This window comes from Sander vitreus, chromosome 19 (assembly GCF_031162955.1).
Source record: "Sander vitreus isolate 19-12246 chromosome 19, sanVit1, whole genome shotgun sequence".
NCBI lineage: Eukaryota > Metazoa > Chordata > Actinopteri > Perciformes > Percidae > Sander > Sander vitreus.
In genome coordinates, this window is record NC_135873.1 from 18920505 (window position 1) to 18935283 (window position 14779).

The window sequence follows — 14779 nt, forward strand, 5'->3', positions numbered from 1 at the left end:
GTGCAAATTGTAGCCTCATTTTCCTATTTTTAGTGAAGATGAGTGGTACCCTAGTGGGGTCTTCTGCTAGTGTAGCCCATCCGCCTCAAGGTTGTGCGTGTTGTGGCTTCACAAATGCTTTGCTGCATACCTCGGTGGTAACGAGTGGTTATTTGAGTCAAAGTTGATCTTCTATCAGCTGGAATCAATCGGCCCATTCTCCTCTGACCTATAGCATCAACAAGGCATAGAGGACCACAGACCCTAGAAATGATTGTGCGTGAAAATCCCAGTAACTGAACAGATGGTGAAATACTCAAAAAAAAGGTTGGCAGGCAAGCAACACAAAAGTAGTCCCATAAAACACGCAGTACACGAAGAACATCAAAACAAGGCACACAGACAGAACGTAACGTAATAATCCGACAAAGGACAAGGGAAACACAGAGACTATATACACAGGGTAACGGACACTAACAAGGGACAGGTGGAAGACATCAGGGCGGGGCAGAACAATCAGGCAAGGGAACTGAGGACAGTGGGGCTTGGGCACCGAGGTGCTGCGGCCAGCTGGGCATGGGGTCCAGGGCTGTGGACAGCAGCGAGGGTGGAACCATCGAGGACTCTCAGGAGGTCGAGCAGGACAGCGATATCCCTCTGGAGGTCGAGCAGGACAGCGATATCCCTCTGGAGGTCGGCGGTGAAGGCGATACCCCTCTGGCGGCCGTCGGCGAAGGCGATACCCCTCTGGAGGCCGCCGGTGAAGGTGATACCCCTCTGGCGACCGTCGGCAAAGGCGATACCCCTCTGGCGGCCGTCGGCGAAGGCGATACCCCTCTGGAGGCCGGTGGCGAAGGCGAATCCCCTCTTAAGGCCAGCGGCGAAGGCAAAACCCCTCTGAAGGCCAAGCAGGTCGGCTGCAAAGGCGAAAACCCTCTGAAGGCCGAGCAGGTGACTCTGGACAACTGGAAGACTCTAGAAGAGCAGTCATCGAAGACTCTGGACGACTGGAAGACTCTAGAAGAGCGGTCATCGAAGACTCTGGGCGACTGGACATCTCTTGGGATTCAGGAAGGCTGGACGTCAGCTGGGGTTCAAGACAGCTGGACGTCAGCTCGGACTCTTGACTGGTGAACAGGTGAAAGACAACAGACAATAACAAAGGCGGGAAAACCAAAATACAGGAAGTAAAAACAAGAAACACGAAGGGGAACAGAAAAACTTCAAAATAAAATAGGAAGACACACCAAAACACAATAAGAACGGGGCAGACGTGCCCGTATGGCACCAACAACCATGCCACGCTCAAAGTTGCTTAGATCACCTTTCTTTCCCATTCTGACATTCAGTTTGGAGTTCAGGAGATTGTCTAGACCTGAACAACACCCCTAAATGCATTGAAGCAGGTGCCATGTGATTGGTTGATTAGATAATTGCATTAACGAGAAATCTTACAGGAGTTCCTAATAATCCTTTAGGTGAGTGTGTATATATATATATATATATATATATATATATAAAAATTACAATATCACAATCTAGACACAATCAATGTAAAGTATGTACAGTGCGTGTGTGTTTTAATTAGGGCTGTCAGCATTAACGCGTTTATCGCGATGCGATTAAGCGTTGCATTATGCGTTAATCGCATACCGCCATTTATTAATTTATTTTCACTTCACTCGCGTCGTGCCTAACTATTTTGCCGTACTTCCTCGTAACACATCCTGCTGCTGCAGGAATAGCCACGCGGATTTCGGTGCCTCATTCTGGTGGCACTGATATGCCTGAACTTCTCTCTGATGCTCTGAAACAGACGTTACAGGGAACAGAAACATCGCTGCACGTGACGCTAGTTAACACTATACTCTACAGCAGCTAACGTTAGCCTACCATTAGCTAGTAGCTGGATTAAACACGGTTACAATGCTGACAGCTCACGCTAAATGGTGTAAAGTTTGTCTGTATTTCACTGTAGAGGATTCCGACACCGGGATGTAACAATCTGCAGCTGCTGTTGTCGGAAAAACACAGACGGTGCGTTCAATGAAATTAATTAATTTGTTAATTTACAGCCTCGTGGTGCATTCAAAGTTGTTGTTAAATGCTCTTTTCCCATCTGGTGGTTGTTTTTGTCATTCAACAGCTATTTACTAGTGAAATACGTTATTGTTATAGTGATTACATTATTATTAAACATTTAATTTTGACGATATGGCCTTAGCAATAAACAAGCCATTCTTTAATGTCGCCAACTGTTCTTCTTTTTTTTAACTTTCTTAAAAAGTACCGTTTTAAAAGTACTGCTTTAGCACCGGTATCCAAACCAAACAATACACAACCCTAATATTGATTCTAGATTCAAATGTGTGACTAGATTGAATATATAATAAACAAATACAAATCTTAAAATCAAGTTCATAAAGTAATTTTCTTTGCATTCATTTGATTCCCAATCAAGATCCACTGGTAAGAATTGCTTTCCATTGTTAATATGTACTTAAAAACAGTTCTGAAATGCAAAATAATAGAATTTTAATAATGTGATAAAACGTGATTAATCGCGATTAACTATAGAAATTCAACGATTAATCGTGATTAAGAAAATGTAAGCGTTTGACAGCCCTAGTTTTAATACATAATCATGCCGCAACATAGTCTGAAGTGTACAAAGAAAAAATAGTTCAGTACTCTTTTCCTAGGTCTAGAACATGCTCATATAACACATACCCGAACCATTTTCTCATATTCCTCCTGATCTAACTCCAAGCTCTGTCTGTCAGCTCTGTGAGCTTCTCTCTGCTTTTGCCAACAAGCTCCACCATTGCTATGGTTACCTTATGCGCAGTTCAACGATAGCTGTTGAACTTTTGAACTCCAGCCGGCCACTCTGCAGGCTGAGCTGTGGTGTGGTGTCAGGTTAAAGCTTGTTGCTACAGTCATTACTATGGAAATAACCACGGCAAATCGTTTTTTTGGGGGAAAAATATGTTTTGGAATATTGGATTGTATGAGTTCCAGAAACCAGGAAATCAACAGAGGTATGGATTAACACAACTTTTATGCATTTCTGTCACAGCTACTGCAGTCAAATTCGCTGTGTTCCCTCGGTAGGAATAACTGCACATGGCTAGGCACTTGTAATGACATTTCAAACATGTTTAGAGGCTAAAAACAAGTTTAAAACTTGCCCTGTTTAAGCCTGTTGGCTGCAAAATCTAACAGGAGGATAAAATGGTGTAGGCAGCACCGATTGTTTTTGTTTTTCTCACTACTGAGAGCACTCCAAATTTACAAACAACAGAGCTACGGGTTGAAATCGACTGGAATTCTCCTTTTAGTGCGACTTGAGTCCGACTCTCAGACTCGAGTCCCCATCTCTGTTCAACACTTGCCTCAACACTGAACAGTCCTGTTCAGAAGATAGCACAGCAGCGTCTTCACTTTCTGCGCAGAATGAGAAGGGCACACCTTCCCACTCCCATCCTAAACCTTTTCTACAGAGGCACTATAGAGAGCATGCTGGCCCTGCAGCTCTGTCTGGTTTGGGGACTGCAGAGCCTCAGACTGGAGAGTGTTGAGGACAGCGGAAAAAAGATCATTGGGTCATCACTGCCTTCCAGCCAGGACTTGCACCCAAACACTGTCTGACCCGGGCCCAAAAAATCACAACAGACCCCAACCATCCCCATCATGTACTGTTTTCTCTGCTGCCCTCTGGCAAGAGGTTTCACAGCATCCGGTGCAGAACGGCCAGATTCTGCAACAGCTACTTCCCACAAGCCATCAGACTCCTGAACTCAAAATAACCCCCCTTAATAACCCCCTGCTGTGAGCCTCATGTGACCTGTGATACTGCAATAACAGTATTTATTTATCAACATGTGCAATAACAGTATCTATTAGGAGTGGTACGGTTCATGAAAAAACATCCGAACTGCTCGGTTTGGAGTGTGTGTGCGTTCGCAATGTTAATGTGCACTAACCACTTACTGCTGTAGTGCCCACTTTCGACACCTATGTTAAAACACTTACTGGAAACGACGACACATGGCAGCTGATTGGACGAACGCGTCATGTGGTTCTTGCTGCTCCCGAATTTCAAAACAGACTCTAATGGCGTCTCGTTCTGAATATGATCTTGTATTTTACGAAACTAGTTCACCAAAACGTGTTTCTGACAACATTTTAAGTTGTCTGCATCTGCGCAGTGTGACCTGATGCAGCCCCTGAAGTGAGACACAGGAAACAGAAATACTGCAAAATAATAATAATAATAATAATAATAATAATAATAATAATAATAATAATAAAAATGATAATAAACGAGACGAAATAACATAACATTTTGTCTGGTCTCGTTTTGGTCAACTAAAATGAAGAGACATTTTAGCATAGTTTTTATTTTGTAAACCACATTTAGTCTCGTTTTTATTTGTCAACAATATTGCATTATACATTTAATTACAGTCATCGTCACATGACCAGCATTTACGTTGTGTCTCGTCTCATTTTCGTCACGTGATAAAGGTTCGTTGACGACAATATTTAGTCATAATTTTCGTTGACGAAAGCAACACTACTTTTAACATGCAATAACTGTTTTTAAATGCCACCATTCAATATTTATTTTATATATATTTATGTTTATGCTGCTGTCAAACTCCTTTTTTAGTGTCATATTTTAATATAAAACTAGCACTGTATTTTTTTTTAATAGTTATTTTATTTTTAGGTAAAGGGTAACTATTATATAGCATTTTCAGGATTTTACTTGCATTTTGTGTTTGCACTAGAACATGTTTACATGCTTTAATGCTTTAAAAAAAAACTTTATTTTTCTCATACTGCCCATAGCTGCTGCACCTGTATTCACCCTCTATATAAGACACGCCCAGTCTGCTCTGATTGGCCAGCGCGCCAGATCCTGGAATGTCCGGAGCATCCGCTCTGTGTTTCACTAATTGAAGCTGTAGCTACTGCAACGGAATATATAGCAGGACTTTATACCTTGAAAAATCACCAATAAAGATGTCTAAACCAAATACTACACAACCGGACATGTCCCAGCAGTAAAGTGACCGGAATTTGGGGAGAAATGACCAGCATTAGCCGAGATTACAGCTATGTCGCATTAGCATGTAGCGTCACTGTGTCCACCTTCGAACACTTATTGGCTAACGTTCTATCAAAATATCTGTTCAAATACGAATATAAATGATCTATTAATGTTTTCAGTTCATTTAATGGTGTGAAACTAAAGTGTAACTTCTTACCTTTCTAACGGTATATAGTTTTAACTGTTACTCTAGCTTTTACTTTATAAGAGCTGGCTAAAGTACACTATCACCAGTGAATTAGCCGTGCGCTACCCTTGGCCATAACCAGACACCCCTATCTCCTTGCTGTAAACACTGGGCGTTGCTGGTTTTTCGGGGGTATTAAGTCCCATCAGTGCTGTCAATACTACTGGATCGTACTTCCGTCCTTTACAATAAAATGACATGCTTCAACAACTCTGAATTACCGGTATGCAATAAAAGCTCCATAAAGGGATATTTCACCGTTGGAAAGATGAATATATCTTTAAATCGTCAAAAATCTGAGATAAAGAGGGAGAGATCACGTGATCGACGATCTCATGGCTGAAGCGCCTCTCCCCATCTCCACATTTTCATTAAAAACCAGGTCTATTCTTTTTTATTCGACGTCAATCATTTCATTTGTCACCACGGTGACTTAGTGGAATGCCTGCAGGAGCGAAAAAACTGGCCTCGCTGCCGTTTACCCGAGGACAGAACTCTGCCAACTCTGCTAACATGGCGATGGCTAGCAAGGATTCTGATGCTAACGCGGACCTACGCATGGAGGGGGCTATGACCGGGGTCCTGGAAAAGCAACAAAGCGGGCTTCAATCAGCGGTCCGCATCGCAATGAAGGAAGCGTGACACCACGCCTCAACACATCAGCAGAGCTTGAGAGTCAGGGAATTACAGTAAGAGACCTAATCCAGCAACGACAAAAAAGACAACAGACAGATGAGAAACACGGTGAAAACCTGCATTGATGACCAGAAGAAATTTGAGTTGAAGTTGGCCGAATTGGAGGACAGATTGAGGAGAAATAATGTGCGCATCATTGGACTGAAAGAGGGTCGCGAAAAAGATGACCCAGTTGGATCCTCTTGATTCTCAGGTGTCTGAGATACCAGGACCGTCAGGCAATTATCCAGGGGGCGAGACAAGTACAGCAGGAAGGCCCAATTCGTGATTCCAACGCAACGTTGCGCCTTAAGCCTGACTACAGTGCTTTCACCGTCCAACGCCGCCAGGAATTTATAGGAGTGCAGCATAAGCTGCATGCTAAAGGCATCCCAAACTTTCTTATCTATCCGGCAACTCAGAGTAAACCATGGAGGGAGAACGCTCACATTCATAGCACCCGAGGAAGCGGACAGGCTCTGTCGGGATCTGGATATGGAGGAGGGGGACGTGACGCCCGCGCGGGGCGCTTCGCGACCGGACCGGGAGCTGCCATCAGCGTGGGGACCTCTTGTCCGGTGCGGGAGCCTGAGCGGGCGGACCCGGCGACTGCGGATTAGCGTGTCTGGAGCATTGTGCAAGTTTAACTCAAGGACACTGCATGTAAGTTTGGCAATCTGACTTTAAAAGGAATATTTGATGAGGCTGAAAACATGATGGACACGGACTGCTCACTTTACATAGACTACTTCAGAAACTGGTAGCTGGTTGGAACGTGGTGTGTGAGTTTGAGAGTCAAGCTGTGGAGAAATATTTGATTAGACTGAAAGAACATGATAAACACTTATAATCTATATTTACTACTCTTACATGGTTTGTTTTCCACACAGCCTTTTTCAGAGCGTAAAGCTGGTCTTGGGAGCCGAGTTATAAGGAACATTTGTTTAGACTGGATTTTATAATCTATGTCTACTACTCCTACATAGACCTGTTTCAGTTAACCTGTGACTTTAGACAGGAGGGGCAGTTTTGAGCTGGAGTTTTTGTGCGAGCTGTGTTTGATGCGGCCATGTTACAGAGGGGGAAGGGGATCTATGGTCTCGGAGGGCTAAGTGATTAATTTAATTTTTTTATGTTTTCACCACACTGTGCTTAGATCTAACAGCTAACAGCTTCACATCAGTGAATTCCGGTAGGGTACTCGAGACATGTATACGTGTAAATTTTGACGATGGCTGAACTTTCAATCCTTTCAGTCAGGGGCGGATTGGCCATCTGGCAATTCTGGCAAATGCCAGAGGGGCCGGACCATTTTTTTTAATGTGGGCCGGTCAGATTTTTAATATACAAAGAAATTGTCTTTACAGGCCGACATAGGACGGTTTTTTATCACTTGCACGATTTCACTATGGTTATTATAATAATAATAATAATAATAATAATAATAATAATAAATATTAAGCATTTGGCCAGTCTGCAATGGCCGGCCTGGTCCCAAGATGGGCCGACCGACCCAATCAGAAGTTACTCAAATTGGGACATTCAGTCAAAATTAAGCACGTCACCTTTAAACGGGATCTCCATTTACAGGGTTCAGGCTGTACCGGACCCTCCCGGTGATCATGCTGCTCTGGGTGACCGGCGACGGGCGCAGAGCTTCACCGGAGCTCCGACTGCTGTCTGTCCGCGCGACCGTCTGACGGCATCAGTATTCAATTGACAGTTTCATTACCGTTTAAAGGGGTGATACAATGATTATATAGGGTATTTCACACTGTTCCTTAAGGTCTCCTAATAAGGTATGTAACATTGGTTGGGCTGAAAATTGCCCGAGTGCTATTTTATGGGCCCTTAACTACCCTGTGAATATGGCCCTATTTGTAACAAGAGCTTTTCTTCCAAATATGGTATGCTCATGAATATTTAGATGAGCTGATTGGTTTGAATGAACCACATACAAATACATTGGAGATGAGACAGCAGGTCTCATATTTCAGACACAGCAAAGTTATTCACTGTCTGCTATTTCGTTATTAAATTCAGTTTGGAGACTTTTTTATGCGAGAAATCAACTATATAAAGCTCAAATATGGGCCGTTTTACAAAAATGTATGGCTAATTGCAAATTTGGTAAGACGTGTCGGACTTTAGGAGCTCCACACAGTCTGACGAGAAAGCGGAAACCTCCATACCCAGTGAAAGTCACCGTTTCTCGGTTACTGGACTACAGGGGCTCGGCCAGCTGCCGGCATAACTAAAGTATATTTACAGTTTGAATTGTGTCACACCACTTATATTACAGCTACCCCAAGATCTTATAAAGCTAACAATTGTGTCCGATTTCAATTTAATGCATTTTTGTGAATTTCAGAGGTCTAAGAGGAGGCTATTTCTCGCATAAAAAAGTCTCAGAAGTGAATTTAGTTGTAAAATAACAGATGAACAATGTATACAATTTCTGAGATCTGTGCGACCTATTCAGAAGACTACCTGATCTCAGATCAGTGGTGTAGCCATGTAAATGTTGGGGCGTGACAAAGATGGAGACTAGAGCCAAATAAGGTGGTTAGTTGAGATTTGCCCGTTTTCAGAGGCAGCTTCAAATTGTGAGATTTGCAGAGGAAAGAGGTGTCAATGGGATTTTGAGGTTCTATGTATGTCCTATTTATCCACCAAACTGTCGTTATTCAACTATGACGAGGTGAAATTGGTTTTGCATTCTATCACCCCTTTAAAAACGTCTCGTTGTCGCATTAAATAGTAGTCCAATTCAGTGTTTTGGTACAGTTGGTTTTAGCACCTGATGCGAAGTGTAGGCCTATAGGAGTACACATGACAACCATAAACAAGCGGCGTCGTTCTGCGCCATCTTTCTGCTGTGCCCCATTCACGTAGTGTTACGTTTTACACTATGAAGGTTAAACTCTGCAATTAATCCGCGGTTCACATGTATGCATGAACTGTGGTGGTCCATTACACTGTAGTCTCAACATCACTGATCATTTTTGATCAATAGGATGTAGAAAACATTTCACTTCATAACGTTTTGTATCCATAACATGATTGTGTTATTGTACAATTTAGCAGTAAAAGCAGTAGCCTCTGTAAGTCAATCCTACATTTTTCAACTTGGGAGCAAAACGTGCTCCTTGGGGAAAAAAGTGACCATAAAGCCAATAAGCCAATAGCCAATATTCCATTATATTTTGTATTTTAAATTGTTACCTGCCACCAGAATTTTGTGATTTCCTTGCCATAAATATGAAATTGTATTTATCAGGAATTGAAGTCTTTTACCCTCAAAATTTCCTGGGGGAGACCAGACCCCCGCTTTATGTGTCTGTCAATTCTGAGCAAGGAAAAACCCTGAAGTATAATCACAGACAGCCATAAAAACATATTAAAATTGCAGAGTTAAAACGGATGAAAAGATGGAGAACCAGACGGACAATATGTACAGTGTCAACAGAGAGAAACACGGACAATCCAACAAACAGACAGTGACAACAAAGAACAACATACTGTAGAGAATGACAGTAACAGCATACAAACGGCATAAACAGAAAGACCGTATGTGTACATTTGTTAGAAACGTGTGCTCTTTAAAAAGTAGTAAGCATTGTTTGCCAGTTACTTACATTAAATGTGTAAAAATCTGTTACATAAGGTACTGCTTATATTATTTCACCATCTGTACACAAATGTAATTAGTGAATGCACGTGTCCGTGGGTGGGGCTGCATGGTAATGTGAGCTGGTGTGACTACAGTGCCAGGGCTGAATTTTTGTCCCAGTCCGCCCCTGCTTTCAGTTAACATCAGGGGGCTAAACGGACCGATCAAACGAGCTAAATACTTGGACTATTTAAGAAGGAAGAACATAGACGTGCCGCTTATTCAAGAATCACATTTACTTGTAAGAGAGCTAAATCGTCTACAAAATAAATATTTCAAAATTGCTGCTTCATCTAGTGACGACACCAAAACCAAGGGCTTCATTGTGTTGCTGTCACGGAAATGCGCACTCACCATAAACAAAAGTAGTAAAGACCTATCAGGCAGGATGTCACATATATATGTACTACGATGAGTAGGAAACTAGCCTTTGTTTCGGTATTCGCACCGACTACATTTGATGAAAGCGTTTTCCCGCACCTAACCAATGAATTGCTTTCTCTCAATGACTATTCACTAATTATAGGGGGATCACACCTTGCCTAGTCGCTCTCCTCTAATTCTTGTGATGCTGAGGTCATTAGGACTGATACTTGTGCTGCTGCGTTTTTCCATAGGTCTATAGTCGATGATTTGGTTTTGTTAATCCTTGCAGTAGAGAACTCAAGCATAACTATGTCTAGAAACCACTGTTTTATACACAGCGAGTGGGGGGGGCCTGCGCTGAGCCATCATTTTCTTGGTCGCGGTTGATCCAGCTAGCCAAATTTTTTTCTGTCTCCCAAGTAGGTGTAATTTAGAGTCATCATTAAGTAACAAAACAATCGGGTCAGTAGGAATTTGACATCCTATCACATCAGATATTATTGATGTTGTTTTATTCCAAAACTCATGCACCTGTTCACACTCCCAGACCATGTGCAGGAAAGTTCCAGTTTGTTCAGGTTGGCAGAACGTGCAATAGGGAGTAGGAATGACTTTAGAGACGTATCTCTTCTGAGGAGTCCAATACGTCCTATGGCATATGTTGAAGTGGATCTGCTGGTGATTTGGGTTCTTGGAACAGTGAGAAATGTTGTCCCAAACTGTCTCCCAATTAATTACGTTCCCCTCCGGGCTCAACTCTCGCTCCCATTCCTCTACGGATACTTGCATCAGTTTAGCATAAATCCTGGACACTAATCCTCTCACAGGAGAATCAACAAGCCATTTAACTATTGGGTGCGTCTCAAGACTGTTCCCCCATGGTACTCCATAACATTTTAAGGCTGATCTTAAGCGAAGATAAAGAAAATTTGTCGATTTGTCTTCCAGTTCAGCCAACTTCAACTCAAATTTCCTCTGGTCAACAATGCAGGCTTTCACCGTGTTTCTCATCTGTCTGCTGTCCTTCTGTGCCTCGTCTAGTCACTGTATTAGGTATTTTACTGTAGTTCCCTGCCTCTCAAGCTCTGTCCTGATGTGTTGTCCAAGGTGTCAATTTCTGCCAACGCTTCCTTTACTGCGATGCGGACCGCTGATTGAAGCCCGCTTTGTTGCTTTTCCAGGACCCCGGTCATAGCCTGCTCCATGCGTAGGTCCGCGTTAGCATCAGAATCCCCGCTAGCCGTCGCCATGTTAGCAGATTTGGTAGAGTTCTGTGCTCAGTTAAATGGCAGCGAGGCTTGCTTTTTCGCTCCTGCAGGCATTCTACTAAGTTACCATGGTGACAAATTAAACGATTGATGTCAAATAAAAAAGAATAGACCTGGTTTTCAATGAAAATGTGGAGATGGGGCAAGGAGCTTTAGCCTCGGGCAGCCATGTGATTCGTCGGTCACGTGATCTCCCAAAACACAGCTTTTGATACAGAGTTTAAAGCCAAACTGGCGGAGTTTATATCAATCAATACTGACTCCGTTTCGGACCTGGCGTACATCTGGCAAGCCACTAAAGGATTTATTAGAGATTTCATATCTTCCTTTTGCGGTAAATTTGAAGAAAAAGAGAGAGGCAAGGATTGCTGAGTTGGAAGGATGTTGTAAATCGTTAGAGCAGTCTCTAAAGACCTGTTTTTCTAAATCTATACATACTCTTTTATTCACAAATTGAGCAGAGCTAAATGATTTGCTATGATTTGACAACATTTCCCACTGTTCCAAAACCCAAATCACCAGCAGATCCACTTCAACATATGCCATAGGACAAATTGGACTCCTCAAAAGAGATACGCCTCTAAAGTCATTCCTACTCCCTATTGCATGTTCTGTCAACCTGAACATTTGGATGGATTACATGGATTATATGTTAAAAATGTCTTTGTCTGTGTCTGCTTTCAAAAAGAGCTAAAGACAAACATATTTTAGTAGTAACTGTTAAGCCTGAATACCCTAAATGGCTGGGGACTTCTGAACTAGTTTTCATTCCATTCTGAAATCTGTTTAAATTGTACTGTTATTTCCACATTTTAAAATGTCTCTATTTAGTGTATCGTCAGTAGACTGATGTAATAAATATTTTGGATTTAGAGTTAGGGTAGTTCAGCTCCCTAAAGGGTTTTCTGTAGGTTAAACATTTTACTGTAGAATGCATGCACACAAGCCAATGTGTTATTTATAATATATGTTAACTATCTGCTTAGTGACTTGGGCCCCTCTATACAAGCTTCAGACAGCTAACTAGGGTGTCCCCTTTCACATATCTGCATTATTTCTTATGATTGTATTTCTTTTTTAAAATTATTTTGTGAATAAACTGAACTGTAAAACTGACAGTGATGACCACTTTTGGAAAATATTGAGACAGTAAGACTACAGTACGACTCATACCATAACTAAAATGTGTTCAGAACAAGCTGGAGCCACATACCTGCAGGTATAAAACCATATTTATTCTCAGCACAACTCTTCTCAGCATTACTATCAGATCATATTGGTAAAGGACATGGGTTGGATACTCTTTGACACAAGTAGAGCAGAGTTTCACCCAGTTAAGCTCAGGGTCAGCTCTGGTTTCCCACTCGGTGTTTACTGTGTTACACTGCTGGCAGGGCTGACAGGGAGATTTTGTTGCCTACCAACAGCAGACATCACAACCCCCTCATAGCCTGGTGGTGAGTTCAGCGTCCCTGCCAGTAAACCATCAGCATTCCCAGTTATTCATTCCAATTAGCCAGGAGTTCCTGATGCTGGCTTAGTTCTGCAGTACTGTGAGCTACAGTGGGGATTGGTTTCATCCTACGGACACGGATGTTGATGATGATGATGATGAACATTTGAATAAAGAACCTGATTAAAACCCACAGGGTCGCCCAATTTGTTACATTACAGTTCATCTGTACGCAGGAAAGCTCTGTCCATCATCTGTGACACTAAACAGCTCCTCCGCTCCTCTGGAGCACCTGGACCCCAGACTGGCCCCTACAGACACCGATGCCTCAGCCCTGAGAGCTTCAGCACAGAGGCTTGATCCTCCTGTGGTGTGTTGTTGCCAAGTTGTTGTTTATCTGCCAGACAGCCTTCATCTGAGGCGTCACATACCCTCCTGTCTAACATAGCTGCAGTTTTCACATTTTGCCCTGGTTCCTAAATTTGAGCTTGACGTGTCTTTTTAAAAACAGCCATTGGGTCACTTGTCTGCACGGAACGGGTATCTGTTGGTCCGGCATAAACGGAGCAGTCGGTGGTGGGCTTCATGTGGACTCTTGTCAGAATAGGTATTTCAACCTGTTTTTGATTTTACATTACATGTTATTTAGCTGACGCTTTTATCCAAAGCGAGTTGCAATAGATATATATGTCAGAGGTTCTGGAGCAACTAGGGGTTAAGTGTCTTGCTCAGGGACACATTGGTTGATGTATCGCAGTGGGAATCGAACCACACCAAAGGCATGTGTCATATCCACTGCGCCATCACCAAATCAATTTGAAGTTAAAAAGTGTTACTGTAATGCAGTTAAGATGATTGCACTGCCATGTTTCCTACATCTCTTTCAGTCTCTTCCATGTTACATTGCCCAGTATTACTTTAAACAATTAGATTCAATTATTGCTCCTTTTATCTGGAACTACAAAGCCATCAGGATCTCCAAAAAACATCTATGTAAACCAAAAAATGCTGGAGGCTTGCCTTACCGAATTTAAAATGTATTACTGGGTGGCTCATCTGTCTATACTTGCTTGGTGGAGGAAAGGCCCCCCTTCCTCTTCTTATTCCTGCCCTGCTTGGCTATGCATAGAACGATTGCTTTGTAACAAGACCTCCTTGCTGGCTTTGCTCAACAGCAAAGTTAGGAAGTCACATTATAGTAACAGCTTTCTAATCAATGGCACTATGCGCACATGGGAGCAGATAAAACTCCATATCAAGGCGCCAAGTATATATACTGATACTCCAATTTGTGAAAATTACGCTTTCATACCTGGCCTAAATGATGTTGCTTTCTCTGCTTGGAAACAGAAAGGCATTAAAAACATAAATGATTTGTATATTGGGGGAAATGTTGCCTCATTTAGGCAGCTGCAAGCCAAATATAGAATACCTGCCTCAAGTTTTTTCAGATTTTTGCAGATTAGAGATTTTGTTAAAAAAAATATACCAAACTTTGAAGTTCTAAATAAACATGATACTCTTGAGGCAGTTAACAAATTTGACCCGGGCTCCCGAGGGGAAATCTCTGCTTTCTTTCGAATGCTTCATGATGGAGGTGTATAAACGGAGTTGTATAAACGGGCATGGGCAGATGAGTTGAATATGGAATTAAATGATGAAATTTGGGAAGAATGACTACGTAATGTGCAAATGTGTTCAGTTAATACCAGGCACAACCTAATACAGTTTAAAACACTCCACAGACTATTATTCGCGGGAAAAGTTACACAAATTTTATCCTGATATCCCACCAGTATGTAACCGATGTAAATCCCAGATAGGTACTCTAGCACATTCTTTCTGGGCATGTAGTAAACTTCATTCATGTTGGAAGTGTATTTTTCTGTATTTTTCTGAGGCTTTTGGTAAGAATTTGGTACCCAGCCCATTGGTAGCGATTCTGGGGGCCACAAGTGTCCTCTCCTCCGTCAATAAATTTGAAAGAAGAGCCATTCAATTTGGGATGGTGATTGCAAAAAAAGTTGATTTTACGTGTATGGAAAATGGATTCTGTGCC